Source organism: Malus sylvestris, chromosome 14 (genome assembly GCF_916048215.2).
Source record: "Malus sylvestris chromosome 14, drMalSylv7.2, whole genome shotgun sequence".
In the NCBI taxonomy this organism is placed as follows: domain Eukaryota; kingdom Viridiplantae; phylum Streptophyta; class Magnoliopsida; order Rosales; family Rosaceae; genus Malus; species Malus sylvestris.
The window spans coordinates 13,283,741-13,306,771 of NC_062273.1; the positions used below are offsets into that span (position 1 = coordinate 13,283,741).

Here is a 23,031-nt window from a genome sequence, read left to right on the forward strand (position 1 = left end):
TACTCCATTGTGTACCCCATTGAAATTGACATGTATACATCAGAACGACTATTTTACATTTTAAAAAAAAAAAACTAGAACATATTGTAATTATAACAAAAAAAAAATTCTAATAGAATAATGCACATAAACATATGTAAATAATCATTCCTAATTGGAAATGAGAATCATGACATTAAATATAATAGTAATGCTAGAAATACTACATATTTATACTATATTAATGTACTATTTTATGTAACAAATGATGCACAATCGCCATTCAATAAAATAAATTTAAAAATTAGCATGATATGTTCACATCACTTATCACATTAGAGTTGTAATATGATTAAAAAAAAAAATGGTATTCTAACATTTTCCTAAAAATAATTTCACAGAGTTTGTTTAAAGAAATTTACTTTCATGTTATTGCAATTAACAATTGTCAAAGCAAAATCTCAAAATTGTCAAAATTGATTCCTTAATGATTCTGATGATGTGATTCCACATGTTGGACAGTAAAAAGGTTGTACTTTTTTTAACATCGTACTTTCCCATTGTTCAACTCAGCAGCAGAGCTGGCATTTTACACCCGACTCGTTAATTCGATCTGAACCATCAATTTAAAGTAGTATTTAAATGGATGCTTAACGGCTTGAGTTGTTAACAGGTTCACCCGTTAAATAATGAATTATTTTGACTCGTTAGCATCCGATACACTCATTAAATGAGAGCGTTTGAGTAATTTCAATAAAAATTTAACAAGAAAACCTGGCCGACTCGTACTCGCAGCCCCGCGCTCTGGTTCGCGCCCTTCTTCTGGCGCCTTCTCGCTCTCTTCTCTCCTGATGAAAGCCGCCTAATCTTTTGAAGTCCTCAAGCAATTTAACACTAAAAGCAATAAGCTCCAACCACTTCAAAAAAAAATAAAATAAAATAAAAAAACATATGAGAATCAAAGGGGAACATTCATACAGCAGACAGCTTGGAGACGAAATAAAGAAACCCAATTGCCAGAAACTCACAGAAACATAGAAAAATGGTGATATTGATAGCATGGACAAATTGAAAGCTTTGAAATTTAAAATGAAATGATGCAAAAAGAGAGAAGCTTTTGGTTTTGGGTTGAATTTGATTTGAATATACTACCAACTAATGTTGGATAGCATGAAAATAATAGAAAAAGGGAACCTGGGAGTTGGGTTTGGTATTTTTCTGACCAGGTCGCCATGGCCAATGCTGGATAGATGATCGAAGTTGATGATGGCGATGATCATGATGTTACAGCCCATCCTTTTCTTTTGCTTTTTTATTTTATTTTTTAATTTGATGTGTGTGTGTGTGTATGATGTTAGACTGTGTTCGTGGCTAGAATTTCCATTGGGGATGTTTCCTAGTGGACGAGCACACAGTTCCCCGAGAGGTTGGCGCCGATTGATACTTTCTGTCGGGCTTCTGCTCACTAGCGGGCTTGTCGGGCAAAGCTTGTCGGGCAAGGTTGAAAGAGAAGGACAGGGTTAACTTTGAAAGGTGCCTTTGTAGGGCCTTAGGTGTAGGCCTTGAGACTCACAATCAAGATTAACGTTTTAGGTGTTCAGGCGTGCCACTGCCATCTTTAGCATGGCAGATGTAAAATAGATGTTGAGTTTTAATTGTATATATACCCGAGAGGCTGTTTTAGTTATGAAAGGTGCCTTTGTGGGGCCTTAGGTGTAGACCTTGAGGCTCTCAATCAATAACTAACCTAGTACTCGAACATATAATGTTTATTTCATTAATTGCAGAAGTGTTATGACTATTATACTTCTAATTACTCGAGCCCGAAGAGCAGAATGAATCCAAATAGGTGCCTTTGTAGGACCTTAAGTGTAGGCCTTGAGGCTTCCCATCAGAATTACTTCTATACTCAAACGTTATACGATAATCATAATATAACAGAAATAAAACTAGGAAATAGGTCGATTACTTGCGCCCCAAGTAACTTTGGACTTCCTGTTATCAAAGACTGTCGTAGATGGGTTAAGTCCACATAAGGTTCTTTTTTATGCCTTGAGATAAGGACTTTTGAATGATCAATCTTACATGCCCGAAGGTTTAGAACTTAGATCTGATTTAAACTGTGAATACAGATTCCAATCGAATTCAAGCACTGAGGAGTCTTTTAATCATTAACTTGCTAGAACTAACTTGGATACAAATGGAAGTATACAACATATTACTAGACTTATGAATGAAAAGACAAAAACAAAGAGGGTCGGGCAAGGTTGGTCGTCTTGCAAGTTCCTATCTTTGTGATTTATAAAGGGGCTTAAGAGCTTAGAAAGAGGGATAGGGAGATGAGTTTACAGAAGGAAATCGATACTACATTAAGATTTAGACAAGGTAGCAGAGCTTTTACAAAGGCTTTTGGTGAGGGTTGATCCCGAAAGGGATGAAGGCTTGGGCTGACTACAGCTTTGTTGAAGGCAAATCTGGCTTGAGCAGAGATTGTGTATTTGTTTGTTTGTTTGAGTGTCCTCATCTTTGATTTCTCTTTCTTCTTTTATAGATAGTTTGACTTGGCCTCTTGTAATTTTAATCTTGCCCGAATGCAGATGAAGGGAAATGACTCATCAACTTTTTACTTATACTGCCACTGTAAAGTGTTTTTGGGCTGATTAGCTGGTTGGTCTACACCACTTGGTCTCTAGGTTGGTGAACAAGTGGTTCAAATGATCTGCACCTAGTCAGGAAAAGGCATTTTCTGCCTTCTGGGCTTTGGCTGAGCTTCGGGCTCCTTTCCTCCTAGTCTTTCTTTTGGGCCAACTCCCTTTTAAGCCCAAAGTTCAAGTTTTAACCCAAACAGTGCCCCCTTCAATTAATATTCAGGCTGGAATTCCAAGCGCCAATATTGATTGAATAGCCGCATGCCTGTATACCTCCGTCTTTCTCTTGGGATTTGAACTCTTTCTAAAGATAATTATCACTTTCTTGCTATCTTTCCATTAACCCACGAATCCTCTACATACTTAGCACGAAATCCCCTTTCCTTAAAAATTTCTACCTTCCCAGACGTCTTACTTCTCTCAAACTTTCATACTCTTCTTTGTTCTTTGCCCGATATCTTCTACTATTGTCATCTTCTTTATCGTTCCTCTCCCAAACTTTATTAAATGGCTTCAGGATCCAGCCAGGTCTAACTATCATACGAATCCGGCGAAGGCATAGCTACCTTACACCGCTTACTCAACGGATTGCATCGCCATCAGGCAGGTTTGTATTCTGAACTTTTCTTTGAAGCGCATGGGGCACAATCGTTGGGTCCTGCATGGATTTCTCGTGTCCCTATAGTGATAGAGAACAATATGCCCAGGGGTAACTGGTTTTCCCCAAATCCTTTCTTGGCTGAGTCGGGCATTTCTTCAATTAAATGGTCGTCATATCGTCGAGGCTTTCCTCTAATGAACGATCCGGCTTGGGCTCAATGGATTGATTAACTAGAGCCAACTGTTAAGAAGAAATGGATGAATAATGGTATCTACGAACTAATAATGCTCTAAAAAACTACCATTATTCCCAAGCCCGAACTGCTTGCTACTTCTCTTCTTTTCTGGAATTCGAGCACAAATACCTTTGACTTTCGCATGGGTCCCATGTTTCTAACTGTTCTAGACATGGCCCAAGTCTTCGGGCTAAGAGCATCGGACATGATAGTAGATGTTACTCAAGACTGGGTTCCCCCTTCAATTGCTGAAAGCTTAGGTTCCTATGCCTCTTTCCTTTCACTGGAATATAATTCTGCAACTTTCAAGAGTTACGAAACTTTTTTCAAGGAGAATTTTGGAGCAGATTCTTCTCATGTTGATAAGGATCAAGAACACATGTACTTCCTTTTATACTGGCTCAACAAGCATGTCTTCCCCAATAAGTCTAAAGGGGTGAAGGTTGAATGGATTCCCTTAGTAGAAGCTCTCCACAACTTTGATGATGTTGCTACAGGTCTATTCCTTCTTTCTCATCTCTACCACTTCCTTTTTGAAATGACTCAAAGCGAGCCATTTGAAACCAATCAGAATGGACCCATATGGATGATCCAAACATGGCTTCAATGGTATTTCCCAGAGTTTCGGGCTGCTAACTTAGAGTTCCCAGAAAGTGTGGCCCCTGCCCGAATCTTAGCTGAAGCTGCTCCTACAGATCACTCCACATTTACCTGCTTCTTCTTCTTCTTCAAAGTTTGTAGAACCCGATCATACTTGGAATGGGGCGCGTCAATTTTGAGGAGATATCCTTGGTTCTCTGATCAAGCCTTACAAGACGCTCCCGTGAAAGATGCCACTTCTTTTTTGCAAGGAGAAATTCATTAGTTGTATTCAACCAAGAGACATGGCCTGGGGAGTTCGGGGCAACCGATATGATCAAAGGTTGGAGGTGTATCACCCTAACTTTTACAGTAGGCAAATAGGCTTTATGCAAGCCATTCCCATTCCGTTCTTTGATTCTGTCCACTGTGGTACTTCCTTCCGATTACCATCCCCTTCAGAGGCGACCTTCCGAGCTGCTCGACGTAGTCTTGAGGTTATGAATCAGGTCACCCGAAAATCCATAGTTCTCAATTTTGAATGTACTCCACTCTTTTCTGCCTGGTGGGAAGACAAATGGACCAAGAAATATGGAGGAGATTTACGGGAAACTCATGACCTACTCTTCAGTCAACTTTCCCTTAAGTCATACCCTAGTTCAGGCGAACTTGAGAACTGGAAGGAAATGATCCAGCAGAAGAACTGGTCACTTTTGATAGGTATTTCTCTTCTTAACTTAACTCTGTCCCCCTTCTGAAGTCTTTTAAATCTTACTTTGCTTGATCCTGCAGCCCAAGTAGATGTTGAAACGGCGCCCATTGAGTTCAAGGATGATTCAGCCGATGCAGCAGTTCTTCATAGAGCCGCAGTAGAGGCTAAAAAACGAGAAGCCGGAGAAGGCGAAGATGTTTTGGAATCTTTTGGAGATTCAGAGGCTGAAGAAACTCCTGATGCGAACATTAAAGCACCTAAACGAAGGAAAGTAGTTGTGATTGAGACCTCAGATCTGAACCTGCATCCCTACCTAAACCTAAATGATCAATTCCTACCAGAAAGAGTAAAAAAGTAATAACCATCCAGACTTCCAAGCCTTCAGTCCCGTCTGCTCCAGTTTCTGAAACAGGCAGAAAGAAGCAAAAGTCTTTAAGTAAGTTTCCTGTTCTCCTTTATCAAACTGCCATCCTTCTTCCTTATCTAATTGTTCTTATCTTCTTTGAAATCAGGATCTCAAGCATCCAAAAAACCAACTATTGCTTCAAGGAAGGATCCACTAGGAGCTGAAATATATCAAAAGGCTGAGGATTTACGAAATATCACCCTCAAAGAGCTTGAGGTATTTTGCTTGTATTTTTATCTGCATAATCTTCCTTAAACTATGAACATGATTATTTGATCTAGACCGCGAGGGAGGAAAAGATCCTTCCGCCTGAGGCCTCTTTGTCATTTGCCTGAGAAACAAGCATCTCTCCTCCTCGGGTTAATCCTTTAAAGGTGCATTTCCTTCAATCTTGAATCTTGGATAACTTTATAGTCTCTAGAACAAATGCCTGATCCTTTCTTTTCTCATCTCTTCATCCAGGTCGGGGTATCTGCCCTCTTGCCTAGTTAAGGATCATCTTCAAAATCTTCAATTTCTCCTTCTACCCTGGAGGCACTCCATCTTCTCAATTTGATCCATCCACAAGAGTCATGTTGCACTTTGTGGATGAGGGTAGTAATTCGGTGAGCACTTGTCCTGTCATTGAATTTCTGTACATTGTGTCCATATTAACTTATGTTTATATTTTCTTCAGCCTTCTCCAATATATAGACCACAACAACCGTCAGTGGTAACACGTGATGAACCCGTAGTTCCTGAGATTCCTGTGACCTTAGGGGCAGCTATTTTGCAAGTGCTTTCTTGCCTAATAGTTATCACTGATGAGCTTCCTTCTTCTCCTCAGGGTCGAACTCAAGTATGGAAGTATTTTCTTTCTAGTTTCTTCTTATATCCTGTTTTATTAACAATTGTTGCAATCCCTGGATGCCTCTTAGGGCATTGGTGAAGTTTCGGGCATAACTTTTTCTTCCCCTGTTGGTGATAGTGGTTCTCCTCCTCAAACAGAAGTTGATATTCTTTCTTTCGAAACCCCCGGGCCCATTCAGGCATATTGTTTTTTCCCATGGTTCCTTTCTGCTTTAAACTTTTTCACTGTTTTTCTTGCCTTACTCTAGTCTTCTTTGATTCTTATAGCAAGCCCTGAGAAAAGCTTCGGGCAAATCTCTCTCGCATTTGGTACGTAAGACGGAGCTTTCTCGGCCTTCTTCAACTTCTGGAGGTACAGGGATTACCCTTTCTGGGCTTGAGAAGACCGAGAAGACCGAAATTACCCTCTCAGTGGTTACTACTCCATTAGAAGAAACTGGAGTGAGAACTCCTCCTCGTTCTTCTTCTTCATTTTCACCTACTGCTAACTTGCTCGAACTTTTTGAAGAATTCGGACAACTTGAGATAAGGTTGAAATCTTCAAAGCATTCTTCAGCACATTCCGGCTTTCAAGAGCAACATCAAGCTTTCCAAGAATGGGCTTGGAAGGACTTCTCAGCTTCATTCAGCCTCGAGGCTCATCGTGACCTAGAAAAGGTTACGATTGAGCTTTTCAAAGCTAATCAGCTATCCAAAGCCCAACATGATTCTTTTCTCTCTTATTTTAAGAACTTGAGGGATCTTAGGGAGCAACATCAGAGAGCTGCTAGACAAGCCAATCATGTAAAATGCTTTAAGGAGAAGGAATTAAGTACTTCTGCACAGGTCGAGCAGTTGATGGATGAGGGCTTGCAGACAAAAGAAATGATCGGAGTGGTAACTTCTGAAATCCAGAAACTGGAGGAACAACTTGTTGCTCTTAAAGCTGAGTAAGCAACTCTTCTTGGCACCCTCAAACATAAAATCGAAGAAGTGAAGAAGTCAAACTCGGAGCTAGAGTACACTAGGTCTCAACTTGCAAATAGCAATACTATTCTGGCCGAACCTAGTAGGATTTTTGTAATTATGCAAACTTATCATTCCCGAATAATCACTCTGAGTAAAGATGTAAAATTATTAGACTAGGATTACTTGTAACCCTTCTTTTAGCATAATGAACATGTGTTTTGCCTCTGCTTGCTTTGCTTATGGCTCTTGTCTGAATTTTATTCGGGCAACTCCATGTCCCTTTGTTTATTATTTTTTTATTATTGTTTTTCTCTGCTTCCTTTACTAATACCAATTTGGGACCTGATCATGATCACTTGGTCCTTCTTATGGTACTATTATTTAAGCGGGGGTGTTGGGGCAACTTGGGATCCATCTCCCTCTTCTTTTGTAATAAATGATGACCCTGGCTTCTCTACCCAAATCAGGTTGATCGTATTGATAGGGGCCTCCGGGAACTGGTTTGTGTCAACTATCATACTGGCTTGAGGCTTGTCCAGTAATAGCTTTCCCTTCACTATAAGGTCTTGTATCCAATCTCTAAACTGGACACAATTGGCTATGGAATGATTGAAGGTATAGTGTAACTTGCAATATTTCTTCCCTCTTAGCTCTTTTGGCTTGGGCATCTTTTTAGTACTGTCGGGCAAAATTACTCTTGCCCGCACCAGTTCTTCATAGATCTCATGAGCTTTGGCCAAGTCAAAGGAATAACTCTAGTACTTGGGAGGTTTCATAGGAACAAACCTTCCATCATTCATCACAATTTTCTGATCTTTGATGGGTTGAACCAACCCTTTCACCATTAATGGTTTGAAAGGAGTGGTCATCTCAGCAGCATAAACATCAATTTCCTCCCTATCATGGCCATCTTCATGCTCTGGCCGTGTTTCTTCTACCTCTACACGATGAATCGCAGCTTTGTTTTTATAAAAAGGAAGAGCCTTGGAAGTGTGCTTCACTTGTTGTTCCTCTAGCAGCAGCCTTTTACACTTTGTTGCAGCGATTACCAATTCTTGCAACTCATTGAATTGCGTATCATAGAACCTCTTCCTCAAAGGTAACCTCAGAGCCCTTTGGGCGATTGATATGAGCTGAGCTTGGTTGACGGGGAATTGGCATCTCATCCTTGTTTTCTTGAACCTCATCATGAAATCCTCTGTAGACTCATGTTCGTATTGTTTGACTTCAACCAGATCATTAATAGTCATTTCTGGTTCTATTCTGTAAAACTGTTCATGGAAGGCCATCTCCATCCCCCTAGTTGGCAATAGAGTTAGGGGGTAATAGAGAATACCACTGAGATGCTAGTCCCGCCAATGAATTTCCAAACAACCTTAAGTTGTAGTTCGGGTTGTCTTCATATGCCACACAATGATTGGAGAATTTGAAAATGTGGTCTCTGGAGGACACACTACCATCTTCACCAAAAAATGTTGGGAATGCAGGCATTTTGAAGTTGAAAGGAAACGGGTTTTGCTCATCAATGTACTCAGGATAAGGCTTTTGATAGGTAACCCTGAATACTGGGCGAACTCGTGGTTGAACATTATGAACCACCGTCCTCCTTAACTCAGCTAACTCATCCCTCAGTTGTTGAGTAGCTGTATTATTATTCTGGAATAGAAGGGCAGACTCGCTATTCGGGCTCCGGTCATTGCCCGCGCCTCTTTCTTTGACTCAGGCTTCCTCCAGTTGGCTCCTCCTCCCTTATTAGCCAGAAGAGGTGGCCTATAAGGAGGAGGTTTATCTAAGGTGACAAAGCCTTCTTTTCCGCTGACTCCTTCGGTTATTATGGGCATCCCATACCTCGTCCTTTCTTGTTCATTCTGCTTCCTATTATTAAATGATAATAATGGAAAGCTGAGGAACTCTTTTTCTAGAACTGGTTCAATCATGGGCTGGCTTACTTCAGGTACTTCTTTTTCCTTTCCCTTATCTTGTTTTTCTTCTAATAACGGAAATAGGGGAATTACTGTTTCACTTCTGATGGTAACCTAGCTCATCCCACTTCCTTGAGCACCTTTTGGAGTAGAAAACTCCAGATCTAGTCTTCTTTGTAGATTCCCTGTCAAGGTACACAGTCTACTTACTTCCTTCTTAGTTTCCAAAGAGATTTTTTCCATGCTTTTCAACACTTGTATCATAGTAACCTGCAATTCTTCATTAGTTCCCTTTCCTTCAGTTCTTCCAGATGAAGTTGGGCTTTCCAGGACCACCTAACCTGATGGAGAAGAAAGATTTCCTAATTGATTTGTCATCTTTAACAAAGGTTGAGATGATTCGTATTTTGTTCTCTTTTTAACATACGAGATTGAAACATAAGTCCCACTGGGCATGCCAAAACTATGTTCGTGGCTAGAATTTCCATTAAGGATGTTTCCTAGCAAACGAGCACACAGCTCCCCGAGAGGTTGATGCCGGTTGATGCTTTCTGTCGGGCTTCTACTCACGGGCGGGCTTGTCGGGCAAAGCTTGTCGGGCAAGGCTGAAAGAGAAGGACATGGTTAACTTTGAAAGGTGCCTTTGTAGGGCCTTAGGTGTAGGCCTTGAGGATCACAATCAAGATTAACGTTTTAGGTGTTCAGGCATGCCACTGCCATCTTTAGCATGGCAGATGTAAAACAGATGTTGACTTTTAATTGTATATATGCCCGAGAGGCTGTTTTAGTTATAAAATATGCCTTTGTGGGGCCTTAGGTGTAGGCCTTGAGGCTCTCAATCAATAACTAACCCAGTACTCGAACATATAATGTTTGTTTCATTGATTGCAGAAGTGTTATGACTATTATACTTTTAATTACCCGAGCCAGAAGAGCAGAATGAATCCAAATAGGTGCCTTTGTAAGGCCTTAGGTGTAGGCCTTGAGGCTTCCCATCAGAATTACTTCTATACTCAAACGTTCTATAATAATCATAATATAACAGAAATAAAACTAGGAAATAGGTCAATTACTTGCGCCCCAAGTAACTTCGGACTTCTTGTTATCAAAGACTGTCGTGGATGGGTTAAGTCCACATAAGGTTCTTTTTTATGCCTTGAGACAAGGACTTTTGAATGATCAATCTTACATGCCCAAGGGTTTAGAACTTAGATTTGATTTAAACTGTGAATACAGATTCCAATCGGATTCAAGCACTGATGAGTCTTTTAATCATCAACTTGCTAGAACTAACTTGGATACAAATTGAAGTATACAACATATTACTAGACTTATGAATGAAAAGACAAAAACAAAGAGGGTCGAACAAGGTTTCACCTTGTCGGGCAAGGCTAGTCGTCTTGCAAGTTCCTATCTTTGTGATTTATAAAGGGGCTTGAGAGCTTAGAAAGAGGGATAGGGAGATGAGTTTACAGAAGGAAATCGATACTACATCAAGATTTAGACAAGGTAGCAGAGCTTTTACAAAGGCTTTTGGTGAGGGTTGATCCCGAAAGGGATGAAGGCTTGGGCTGACTACAGCTTTGTTGAAGGCAAATTTGGCTTGAGCAGAGTTTGTGTATTTGTTTGTTTGTTTGAGTGTCCTCATCTTTGATTTCTCTTTCTTCTTTTATAGACAGTTTGACTTGGCCTCCTGTAGCTTTAATCTTGCCCGAATGCAGCTTGAAGGGCAATGACTCATCAGCTTTTTACTTGTACTGCCACTGTAAAGTGCTTTTGGGCTGATTAGCTGGCTGGTCTACACCGCTTGGTCTCTAGGTAGGTGAACAAGTGGTTCAAATAATCTGCACCTAGTCGAGAAAATGCCTTTTCTGCCTTCTGGGCTTTGGCTGAGCTTCGGGCTCTTTTCCTCCTAATCCTTCTTCGGGCCAACTCCCTTTTGAGCCCAAAGTTCAAGTTTTAACCCAAACAGACTGTTCATTAATATGTGTGATTTGATTAAAATATGTGTGATTCGTATTGGAATGAAAAAATAAAAAATAAATAAATAAATTGTTAATGAGTGTTAACGGGTGAAACAGATAACTTATTAGATTAACGGGTTGGATTTCGATGATCCGTTATCTAAACAGGTTGGGTTTGGATGATCCATTAAGTTAACGCGTCGGATTGAAACCGACTCAAACCCAGTAAACCCGATCTATTTACAGGTCTACTCAGTAGTCAGATTCCAGTTCTCTGTCTATTGTAATTTTCCTGAGGTAGCTGGCCGATCCATATTAGCATGCCTTACAAGTGGCAAATTCCATCGTAGAAGTGGCGGAACATATTTTGATATAAAAATGTTAGATAGATGGCATTTGGTAGAGAGAGGATCCTCGCCAGATTCTCTTTCTGAGGATCTCGAGGATCCTCAAATCACATCCGTTCATCGTACATCGTACGGTCAGAAATCATTGTAATATTTTATATTTAAAATTGAATATAAACAGTACCTAATGAAAACTGGTCGTACGATGTACGATGAAGGGATGTGATTGCAGAATCCTCAAGATCCTCACAAATAGGCTCCGACGAGGATCCTCTCTTGCATTTGGTAGACTACATGTAGATCACTTGGTGAGATCTCTATTTATTTATGGGTCTTACTGTTATTAGAGAAATAGTTTATATGTTTCGTACAAAATGTAGTTTGTGAACCATTAACACTACCAACCTCGGGACCCATCGTCATCTTTGCATTCACTATTTAGTTTATCTACGTCCGGTTTTTTAGCATCAACATAATCTCCCATTGACTCATTTGTGGGAGCAAAGTTTCACCTCAGATTAAATTGACATAAACCTACACACGCAAAGAAAAGAGATAAATGGAGTTAGATTAACACTGTTGTAGTGTTAGCCAAAAAGTCTTCGATGCTTAAGTTAGACAGACTGTAGAAAGTAGTAAAAGTGTGGTGATAGTTCTTAATTAGCGGAATAAAGTGGTTAGCCTTGGCTAGTTATAGAGAAATGAGGAGTAGACAAGAGAATTCAAGTATTTAGATTGCGTTACCACATATTAACCCTAGATGGGTGTATTTATACCGTGGGGAGAGAGACCTTTTTAGGAATCTTCGTTCTAAGCCGAGAGAATCGTAGAGGATATCTAGAAGTAGATATTGCACTCTCATAGAGTTATGATTAGTTGCAGCGCATGTCAATTCCTAGATTATAGGAACTCCAAGACTTATAAGATTTGATTGTGTCCATATCCGGATCAAATCGTGTGTCTTGCTAAACAAGCATGGTCATTTAGCAGAGTCGCTAGGACTTCGCCTAATGCCACGGAGTAGATTGATGGTGGCACTGCTACTCCATCTAATACAGCTCTGCCCGGAGCTGGTGACTCTATGACCAGACTTCTAAGGTAATTGTATTCAAATCAGCCTTACTCCAACTTCGAAAAATTATGGTCCCACAATTGTCCCTAACTATCCATTTGAGAGGCAACTTGTTTCCCTTGAGGATAGATTGTTATCCAGAGACCATGCCTTTCTTGAAATTTGGTTAGCTCATTAAAGGGAGGCAGTTGGTTTGTTCTCGATTCCTGTAATTCTTAAAACTAACTGTCATAATGCACGCCTCCGTTTTGCGCACACACTCCTTGAAAAAGAAATCACGTATCTCATTGATTGGTCTTGATTCTCATCCATGCTAATCTAGGATGACGATTCTTTATCTTTAACTATAAGATCTTTTCCTAGTTTGTTTTTAAATAGCCTTCTCAAATCACATTTTTCTTCATTCCTTCCTTATTTGTGCAATGACTTATGTTTTTCCCCTAAATTATCTCTTCAATCCTAATCTTCCTCTTGGTTATTTGTTAGAGAAAATTTCAATCCCAGAAAATCATGTTGCGTATAGCAAAAATCTATGCATTCTCATAAATGTCTCCTTGTTTCCTACAACTTGCTCTATAATATTCATCACTTCTTGCAACTCGTTCTAAACCATTCATTCCTTCGCAAGGCTCTCTATATGGGCTTCGTGGAAAGGTAGGATCTGCATGAAGTGTGAAGATCCACCGAAGGGTCTTTCATCACCATTTTCTTCTTCATCTGATGCTCGCTGATGGTGATGATGACGTCCCTTCATTTAAACACTCACCCATGCGGCACTCATATGGCTTCAGTGTTTGAAATTGCACTAAAATGCCCCATCGCGAACCTTCTCCTTTGCTGACACATTGTGCAAAATTTGCACCAGTGTTCAATTCCTTCGAGGTGATGGGATGTTTTAGTATTCTCTGCCTCAGTGTCTTTTAATTTCTTCTACTTGTGGATGCTAACGATGGCAAATCTTCATTTGAAGACTTGCTCACAATGTAGTGTTATGTCTGGAATACAGCAAGGTGGGCGTAGCATGTCACTAGCTTGACAGTGGTATTCTCTCTAGGATCAACGATTCCAGTCCAACACGTCGTCCTGACTCTAAATTTTCTCTTTTGCTAGGGCTGAGGGTTTGTCTCCTTTAGATTGTTGTACTAGTTTGATCTTCTTTAATTTATTTCTGTGAGAATCTTCCTTTCTTGTGTATCTTTTGGCATATAGAATTCCCAATCCAATAAATGTTTCCAAAGTAAATGAATTTTGAGAAATAAAATAAGCAAAGAAGCAAAATGTGAATAAGTTTGTGGGCTCATGACAAAGTTTTAGAAAACCTCTTGGTAATGTTGGCTCGAAAAAACATTACCTCCCAAACTCTGCATCTATAAAAGATTCTCATCGCGATATCCGGAGTACCACTCAACTTCGGTACCAGGAATTGAACATTAAACCCATGAGGAACCCTTCACTCTAAGCTCATTTTCTACATTTATCGAAACTGAGGTGACTATACTTACATCGAAAATATCTGGCAAGAGATAAGTTAGCAAAACGTTTTATACATCTCTCATGTTGTTGGGCTAAAGGTTTCAAAATTGCAACATAGTAAGGAATTTTCCTTCCCAGATTGGATTGCATGTCCTTTCTAGTGAATCTTAAATGATAGTTCTTTGGAAATATAGTTTTCGACATATAGGTCAGAAACACTTTTTGAATCCTTTTGTCAAAACCTTGTGTTGCACTTGAGTGTTTCCGATCGGACTAATTGGATTTACTAACCCAAAGCATTTCCCCGTAACTGAGCTTCGCTGGAATAAAATTCCTCTTGGGGATTACCTAGTCTGGATGCCCTTTTCAAATTCAACATACTAGCTGTTGAGATGTGTCTGTTGGAAGTCTCTCAAGTCTTCTATACCCTCTTGTCCCTTCAAGGCTTATCGCTTATTTCCTAGGTTAGTAGCTGGCTCATGTTGATCAACATCTTGGTAAGGAGATCATTCCACATTATGACCATCCATGTCGAGGATATGCGACTCTTCATGTTGGTGGGTACCCAACTGATAATCAACAGTCATGAGGGCGATAAGCTCATGAGATTGAGTCTATCTAGCCTCGTGGAGAATCTCAAACAACTTCTCATAATGTTCTTGGAGAATCTCACCCATGATCGTTATTTTGTTGTTCTGAACTTCCAACTCTTTGAATTTAGCTTGAAGGCCAGCTCTATTTTGTTCCTCCTTCGTTTCCTCACGCTTGGCACAATAAGAGTGCTGTTATGCATGTTGTGTGACACACCTCGACTCGGAATGTCCACCTAGACACTCGAATTGCGATGTGTTGGCTGACACCTGGAAGTTACGAAGCCATATAGTGTAGTGATGTGGAAAATGTAAATAAATTAAAACCTAAAAGTGACTAAATTAGAGTGTGCATGTGAACGGGATTGAACCCATATCACACAAGTGATGTCAGAGCATAGATAAATTACAGTAAAAGAAGAGTAAAGACATGTATACCGAAAGGAGAAGTCACCTACATGATAGCTTTTACCAGCAATCATCATCGTCATGAAACCTCTGCCACTAAAATCCTGGAGTGGCAAAAAACAAGAGTGACAAATAAAGTTTTGTAAAACCTTTTTGAAAAGTGTAACCCCTCACTATAAAACAAGTATATGGTTTCCCAAAAATATTATAATAATAGTATGTAGTAGGTACCCTGCAGCATAAGTGAGTCCAAGATGTAGGGTACAACAACAAGGTATCTCAACATTAAATCTGAAACCGTTATTAAAAGAATTCAATGCTCATCAATATATGTAGGCACATAAGTCCACTGCAGAGATATTTAATCAATGGAACAGACTGGGTGTAGGTTTTACACTCTAGTACTACATCACGTGAGATGTGCTAGTCGCATCACAAACGAGTCCAAAACATCACACAAAATGATAGTAAATGGTGTATGTGAACTACATATGAAGCTAGTCCTTGGCCTAGGACAGTACAAATAACTAAGAGACACCGTGCAAACATGGAATAATGAGCAGATAAAACACAAGGATGTCATGCCACAAGTTTATGCTCACAAATAATATTAAAAAAATATAAAGTGTACGAAAAGTCTATTTGTAAAGCTAAAAATGACATGTCACATCGTAATATATAGAAGCAATTGTTGGGAAAAATCACATATACACACATATACATATATACATATACACACATATACATATATATATATATATATAAACAAAAAGACCCACTCACACATACATGCATGTCATAACCGTTCGAGCTAGGAAAACCGAAGTCTTCGATAGTAATTACACCTAGCATAATATTGGGTCCCATCAGTAAAAATCAACTAAAACGAATAAATTTGGAAAAAAGAACGGCGGATTTGGAATCAACGCGTCGAAATACGCTAAAAGGGGTCCCCAACGAATTTTGTAAAAAGGCAACGGTCAACCATATAAAGTCAATTGAGATGCCCCGATGGTCAACTATGTTAAACCTTCAGAATTTCCTAAATGGATGTCAAAAATGAACTTAGGACGTTGAAATTAGGCTAGGAGGGTTTTCGAGAAAATTTCAAAAAAGTCAACTAACGGTCAATAGTGAACTTTAACGGAATATTCCCTCCTCAAAAGGAATATTCTATTAAAGTTGATTGGGAGTTAACAGAATATTCCAAGGGGATCCAGGTTGGATTTGGCCCACGGATCCGGGTTATAGTTTTTGGCCAGTTCGGGTTTGGGCTTTTCTTTTTTTTAGAGATGGGCCGGGCTGGGCTAAAATCAAGGCCTACAGGTTTGGCCTGGGTTGAAGGAAAAATTTTGTCCTAGCTAAGAACAAGTATGAACATTTGAATACATATGCATACTATTAACTCATTAATATAGGCATGCATCCAAAAACAATTCAATAAAACCCATGACTTTCAAAGCCTAGTATATGGTGAACCAAAATGAACTCTTTAACAACATTAAAGAAAAAGAAGAATTTAGTGATTCTTTACCCTTGAAGCTCATCCTTGTTTACACAAGGGATTCACCCAAGTGGAGGGCCTTCAAGTCACCTCCAAGCTCCTTGAATCCTTCTTGTGTTTTCTTCCCTTTAGTGCTCCTTTGATGATTTGAGGAAAAAGGATTTGTTCTCCAAAACACCAAAAGCTTGATGTCTCTAAGTCTCTTCACCAAGGTTGTATCTTGTGAAGATGATATGGATGATTAAAAGAAGAAGAGATTGCTAGATGTTTCTTCCTTTAATGGCCGGCCTCTTAGAAGAAATAGAGAGAAAAATGTCTCATCAAATTTCAACTTACCAAACCCTAAAGCTATAAAGTTGAATTTATACTTCATTTCTTTGGTGAGTGGCAAACTTACAATTAAGCAAACTTTGCTCATCCAACCCTAATGGCCGGCCTCCTTGGTGTTATTGGGCTATTTGCCCATTTTGTTTTAGTTGTCATACAACTTAAACATAATGGGCCTTTTGGACCAAAACGCTTTTGGGCCCCGAAACCCAAAACCAACATATAAGCCCAATACGAACCTTTCGTATAATTAATTAACTAATTAATTAATCTTGACCATTCTTCAATTAAACCATTTAATTGCTTATCCATTTCATTTGATTTCTTCACATACATCCTTACTCGGTGTACGATCCATTAGGTTCTAATTAGCGAGGCAGTGGGCGATGTTACTTTTAACTATCGATTATGAATTGAAACCACATTTCAATTCTCCCTTTCATTGATTAGTGTTTGCTAACCATTAGGGCTTCCACAAACCATGGTTGACGCCTAGCAGCATGTCATGGTTACCCAAGCTAAGTAGAATTGGTTGGAGAACCTATCCAGTTACAACTACAATGCAATACGGTCCTTCTCTAATACAATACTCTTAATCACATTGTTTAAGTGATAGTTTGTTTCATGTCTACTATCCAATGTGATTCTTTCTTATATGATTCCCTTGAATATGATTTGGAACAACCTTCCTTTAGTCATATTCATTTGCTTTGGCCAAAGACTTTAGAATCATATCTTAGAGTATTCTCCCTCCACCATGGAAGGTTAGAGATCCTTTGTTGTACATTCATATGCCTACATGACTAGATAGCTTGACCCCAACAATGCCGTGGACACTCCGAGGGAATGCCGTTGACAGGATCAAAGATCAAGGACCTAACCATTAGACATCTATGATGCCTCAGGTCAAAGGACTACTTTGCATATTGCAACCTTAGAGTTCTTACATGACATGTATGTTCAAACTCTGATTTGATCGTAGTTCAGTGTACTCGATTACTATTTCGAGCACCTATGTGTCTGTCTTAGTGTCCAACACCAAATCACTTGAGACTAGTCATACTCACACTTGAGTCAACATAACACATACTAACCTTAGCGGATTGTCAATGCCCAATTGGCAATCCTATGGCTAGGAACGTTTTAGGAATGAACATAAGAGAAAGGTCTCGATAATCTAACTCACTTAGATCACTTATCTCTTAGAACAAATACATTCCTTGGATTCACTTATTGCTTAAACACATGATATAATAAACAGTGATTAACAATAAGATTTGCCCTCCATTAAACATATAAAAGTTTAACATAATAAGTATTCCAAAAAGCTATTACATCAAATGAGTGGCTTTGTGGGCATACTTCCAACATGGGTTTGGGCTTAGGTTTTTTTTTTCTTTTTCTTTTCTTCTTCTTATTCTGGTTTGTTGCAGATTTTTGTCGAAAAATCTGGGGAGGAATTCAAACGCTCTGTTCGGAGCCATTTCGCAACCAAATTTTGCCCATAATATATCAAAATGAAGCTAGGAAAGTGTAGAACAAGATTGTACTTATATGGAGTTCAAAAAGTGGCCGAAGATGGCCAGAAAATGGCCTAAAAGGTGACTGGTCCGTTGGCAGCTGGGTAACTCACCGGAAAATTAGACAAACTTTAAACGTCCATAACTTTGTCAATTCATAACGAAATTGGTGACTCAAAAATGAATATCATACCCTGGAACAAGATGAACAGATTCGTACCTTTCTAGGCGGTTAAATCGTCGTGGTTTGGCAGGAAAATGGCCTGAAAATCACGGAGGTTGCCGAAGTTTGTCCATTACCCCTCGTTGAAAATTGGAAAAGAGATAGAGATGTGCATGCAGAGGTTAGGGCTCAAATGGGTTCTACTCAATCTATCACAAAGACATAGAGGGAGAGATTTGATATGTTAGGAACACCCACTAACTTCTAACTCAACGACATTTCGCCGGAGTTCGTCGTCAGGGGAAGACATGCATGCATAGATTCATAACAGGGTCTAAACCCTTGAAATTTTGACATAAAAACACAGTTTGAACAAGATTATAACCCACAAAAACCATTTTGAAAATTAGAACCTTACCTAAGGTGGAGTTTGAGAGAGCTCAAGCTCTTGATGTTAATGGTATGGCACATGAAGGTTCTATTATGGCACATGCAAAGCTGCCGGTGAATTTCTCATGTCCCAGAGGTCAAGGTTCCACTTTCTAGGGTTTGATTTGGTCGAAGAAGGTGGTTTGCCAGAGAAATAGAGGGTGAAGGTCGTTGGTCTTTCGGCCTCTCTATTTACAGAGATGAAGAATATGATGGAATGAGAGAGAAAGTTTTTAAAAATAATACAATTAGTGAGAGAGAGAGAGAGAGAGAGAGAGAGAGAGAGAGAGAGAGGGAGAGAAAGCCAAATGAAGGAACCGGTCAAAAAGAAAGAAAAATGATGTGATGTGTGATGAAGCTAGTTTTGAGTTTCTAAAACCCAAAATAATATTTGTTTAAAGCAACTTGCACACCATCCCTCAACATTAAGCCTCTTTGAAGGCTGGTATATGCTTCCCACGCCAGAACAAGGCAGTGGTGCACACTACACGAGGTTGGTTTTTAAAGTTTCAACCTCTCTCACGTGAATTTATACTGTTTCGATTATAACTTGTTCATTATAACTCCGAATTGAGTTCCGTTTGTGGCCACGTGTTTGTAAAAATGAGTACTATTAAAAATAGTAAAGTGAAAGGAAAATTTGAAGTCCATGTGGAAGGCCTACCTGGCATCTTAGGGGTATTTTGATAATTTCACTACTACTAAGAATAAAACACAATAAATCTCGGGACGGGATGTCACATTGTGACTCCCCTCACTTCTTATATTGGAGATGGATGCTTGATCGTAGGAAAGTGTACGAAAGATGGAAGTAAGCTTGACTGGTAAGAGCAGGAGTCAGTGTTGTTCCCATAAACAACACCAAATATTAATGCACAAAACCGGGTTAACTCTCGAACAATATCAAGTGTCAAGTTATAACCTTCACAAGGTTGCTGGTCATCAAGTATGGGTAGTATGTAAAGAGATAGAAGTAGGGAAACAAACACATGATGTACGTGGTTCACCTTAAGTTGAACTACGTTCACGAGGGTAGAGGAATTCCCATTGATAATGTATTTACATGATACAAAGGTTTAAGGGGGGTGTAGTCAAATTAGGATTTGATAGGATTTTAATAGACTTTAAAATCTGGGTGTAGTCAATTATAATTCTGAAAGCAGATTTTAAAAGATTTTGAAATCATGGTGTAGTCAAGTTAGGATTTGAGAAGATTTTAAAGAATACATCCAAATCTAACGATAGTCATTTAGGATTTTAAAAAGTCCACACATTCTAAGTGTAGTGAGAATATAAAAGATTTGCTAGGATTTTAATGGGTGAGGGATTTTGATGCATTTGAGGGAAGGTGTATAAGTACCAAATGCTTTCAACAATCCAACCTTCACCCCTAGGATTTCTTTTCTAGACCAAAGAATCCTCTTTGCAGAAGATGAACAATCTTTCGTCATCCCTCATCCCGAGCAACGCACCCACTGACATTCTGTCATGTACAATTCCAATCCAACGTATTATTTGAATGGGACAACATCCAAAATATGAAGAGCAACAACTCACAGAGAACGGATGGGACAAAACCCAGAATATAGACAATGTATTTTTTGACTTGCCTTTTGTGTGTATGTGTGTGTGTGTGTGTGTGTGTGTGTGTGTGTGTGTGTGTGTGTGTGTGTGTGTGTGTGTGTGTGTGTGTGTGTGTATTGAATTAGATTTTAAAATTCAATTGTGATGTTGCTTTTGGTTTATACAAAATATTTGAATGGCTTCGATTCCTTATTTTAATTTTGTGAGTTGAAATTATTATTTTCAAGTTTAATCACATGATTGATTGCAGGTAGTTATGAGTCAATGATCTTTGTTTTGGTTAGTTGATTTTTTTTAATTATAATTCAAATGAGAAGGGGAAAGACATATTTGATTGGTTTGTATTTCTATATCAATATATGTATGTTTATGTTATGTTTAATTTTTTTTGTCAAATTGTGCATTGATAAAGAAATTCATTTGATGTTGTAGAAGTCAACTAAAAAATCCTAAGAAATCCATACAAATCTACAATCGAAATCCATCTAAATCTGTCAAAATCCATCTAGAATTGTAGAGTCTATTAAAATCCTTTGAAATCTGCCATTTAAAAAAAGTTTTTTTTGAAATTCTTCGAAATCCAAATTGACTACACCCCCTAAGTACAATACCATGAGTGAGTTCCAATAATTGATTAAGTAGAATAATAGCATTAGAGATTAATAGTGGGATAACGATCTTCTTTTATAGCTGAGAAGAGTCCCATGCTTTCGTCCGCAGTCGATGGAGGACTCTAGGAGCTTTATTATAGTGTTGACATGTGTCATGTTGTGATTATTGGTCTCTTGATTGAAGAGGAACTCATGTGTTTTAGTATATATAGGTACCTCACCATGAATTCTTTAGTAAGTCTTCGAAAGTATAAAGTTGACAAGTGCTCGGTAGTTTCAAGGTTAGTGAAGTATAATACAAACAATATTGTTTTCTTATTCAAGTGATTTTCTAATTCTATCATAAAGGAGAGAGGATTTTCTAAGCGTAAGTTATTCAAGCAATACTTCACGTGTTATAATACAAGGAAAAGGAAACACAATGTGAACATTTTTTCTTTGTCGAATCACAGTGTGCACACTTGAGTTTAGTTAAGTTGGCTAGAAATGTGCTTCGCTCTTTGCATCAAAGTTTAAATTTTCCCAGTAATTTTGATGAATATTGTTTAGAACACAATTGGATTGATTTATTTTTTTCCTATTTTATATACAAGTGATTAAACTAGTCTTGTTGATGCACAAAACCGGAGGGTCTTGGAACAACTTAAATCCGACCGTGAATTTACAAAAAAGTAAAGAACACAAGATGTATCGTGGTTCACCCCAATGTTTGGGCTACGTCCACACTGATGTTGATTGTATTTCTCTGTAACTGTATGTATGGATTACAAGTGTGAGAGGGAGTCCTCTAGAGAAAGAGAGAGTTTGAGAGAGCTTTGCTCTGAATATAAGAGCCTCTGTTTGGGGATGTGAGGCATGTGGATTGTGAGGGTAAGGAGTCCCTTTGATAGACTAAGGGCTCATCCCCTTTTACATAGATCATGGGCTCAATGTCTGGAAGCCCAAGTAACGAGGCCCAATATAATATGGTACCAACAGTAGTCCCCCAAGTCTTCAGTCAAGAGAGTCTTTTGGCTGGAGACTTGAAATTCAGTCCATGTGTAGGCCGAAGTAACTAGATGTCATCTAGAACTGATACTCGATATGAGGCGATGCTCAATGTGAAATGATGCTCATCTAGAAGTAGCACATGTTGCCAGGCTGCTCGGCTTGTGGCTTATATTGCCTTGGTTGGCTCGGCTTGATGCATTGAAGGTGAAGGGGTCCCTTTTATAGAATAAGGGTTCGCTCCTCGATACATAAATGATGGGCTAGAGGCGGTTGCTCAGCAGGCGGCGATGCTTTCTAATGATGGTGAGGGAGTCCCTTTTATAGAATAAGGGTTCGTTCCTCAATACATAAGTGATGGGCTAGAGTTGATGCTCACGGCGAGGCGGTTGCTCAACTGGCGGTGAGGCTTTCTAATAATGGTGAGGGAGTTCTTTTTATAGAATAAGGGCTCGCTCCTCAATACATTAATAATGGGTGCTCTCTAATGAAAGTGAAGGAGTCCCTTTTATAAAATAAGGGTTCGCTCCTCAGTACATAAATAATGGGTTAAGTCCCCCAAGTATTTTTCATGAGACCCAGTTGCGGAAACCTAACATATGGTACATAGTGTAGTCCCCTAAGTCTTCAGTCAATAGAGTTTGTTAGTTGGAGACTTCAAATTCAATCAATGTATGGGCCGAAGTGGCGGTTGTTCGGAGGCAGTCTTGGTATACCATGCACTGAAGCTTTTATAGGTGAAGCTTTGAAGCTGGAGCTTTTGTAAATGAAGCTTTGAATCTGGAGCTCTGTAAATGAAGCTTTCGAAGCTGGAGCTCTAAAAGCTAGAGCTCTGTAAATGAAGCTTTCGAAGCTGATTGACATGAGTGATGCTTATGAATGTTTATGTTGATTGACATAAGTGATACTCATGGATGTTGACAAGAGTGATGCTCATGAATGTTGACATGAGTGATGTTCATAAATGTTTATGTATGATTAACATGAGTGATGCTCATGAATGATTATGCATGATTGACATAAGTGATGCTCATGTATAATTTTGGAGTACTGGACGTATTTTTGATCACCTGGTTGATGATAATAGCGGCAGGCTGCCGAATAATTTTGGAGTACTGGACGTACTTTTGATCATCTGGTTGGTGATAATAGAGGTTGAACCTTAAGTGGAGG

General features: G+C 39.1%; 1 long non-coding RNA gene across 2 annotated transcripts; it reads right to left on the minus strand.

Annotated features, from left to right (window-relative positions):
• Positions 1–381: 381 nt before the first annotated feature.
• Positions 382–18,857, minus strand: LOC126598676 (uncharacterized). Of its 2 annotated transcripts, XR_007614922.1 has the most exons (5): positions 18,666–18,857; positions 18,305–18,456; positions 14,784–14,837; positions 11,596–11,724; positions 382–896 (listed from the first exon to the last, which is right to left on the minus strand). It is a non-coding gene; the product is annotated as an uncharacterized LOC126598676 (long non-coding RNA). The 2 variants fall into 2 exon arrangements; XR_007614923.1 differs by lacking the exon at positions 11,596–11,724.
• Positions 18,858–23,031: the final 4,174 nt, after the last annotated feature.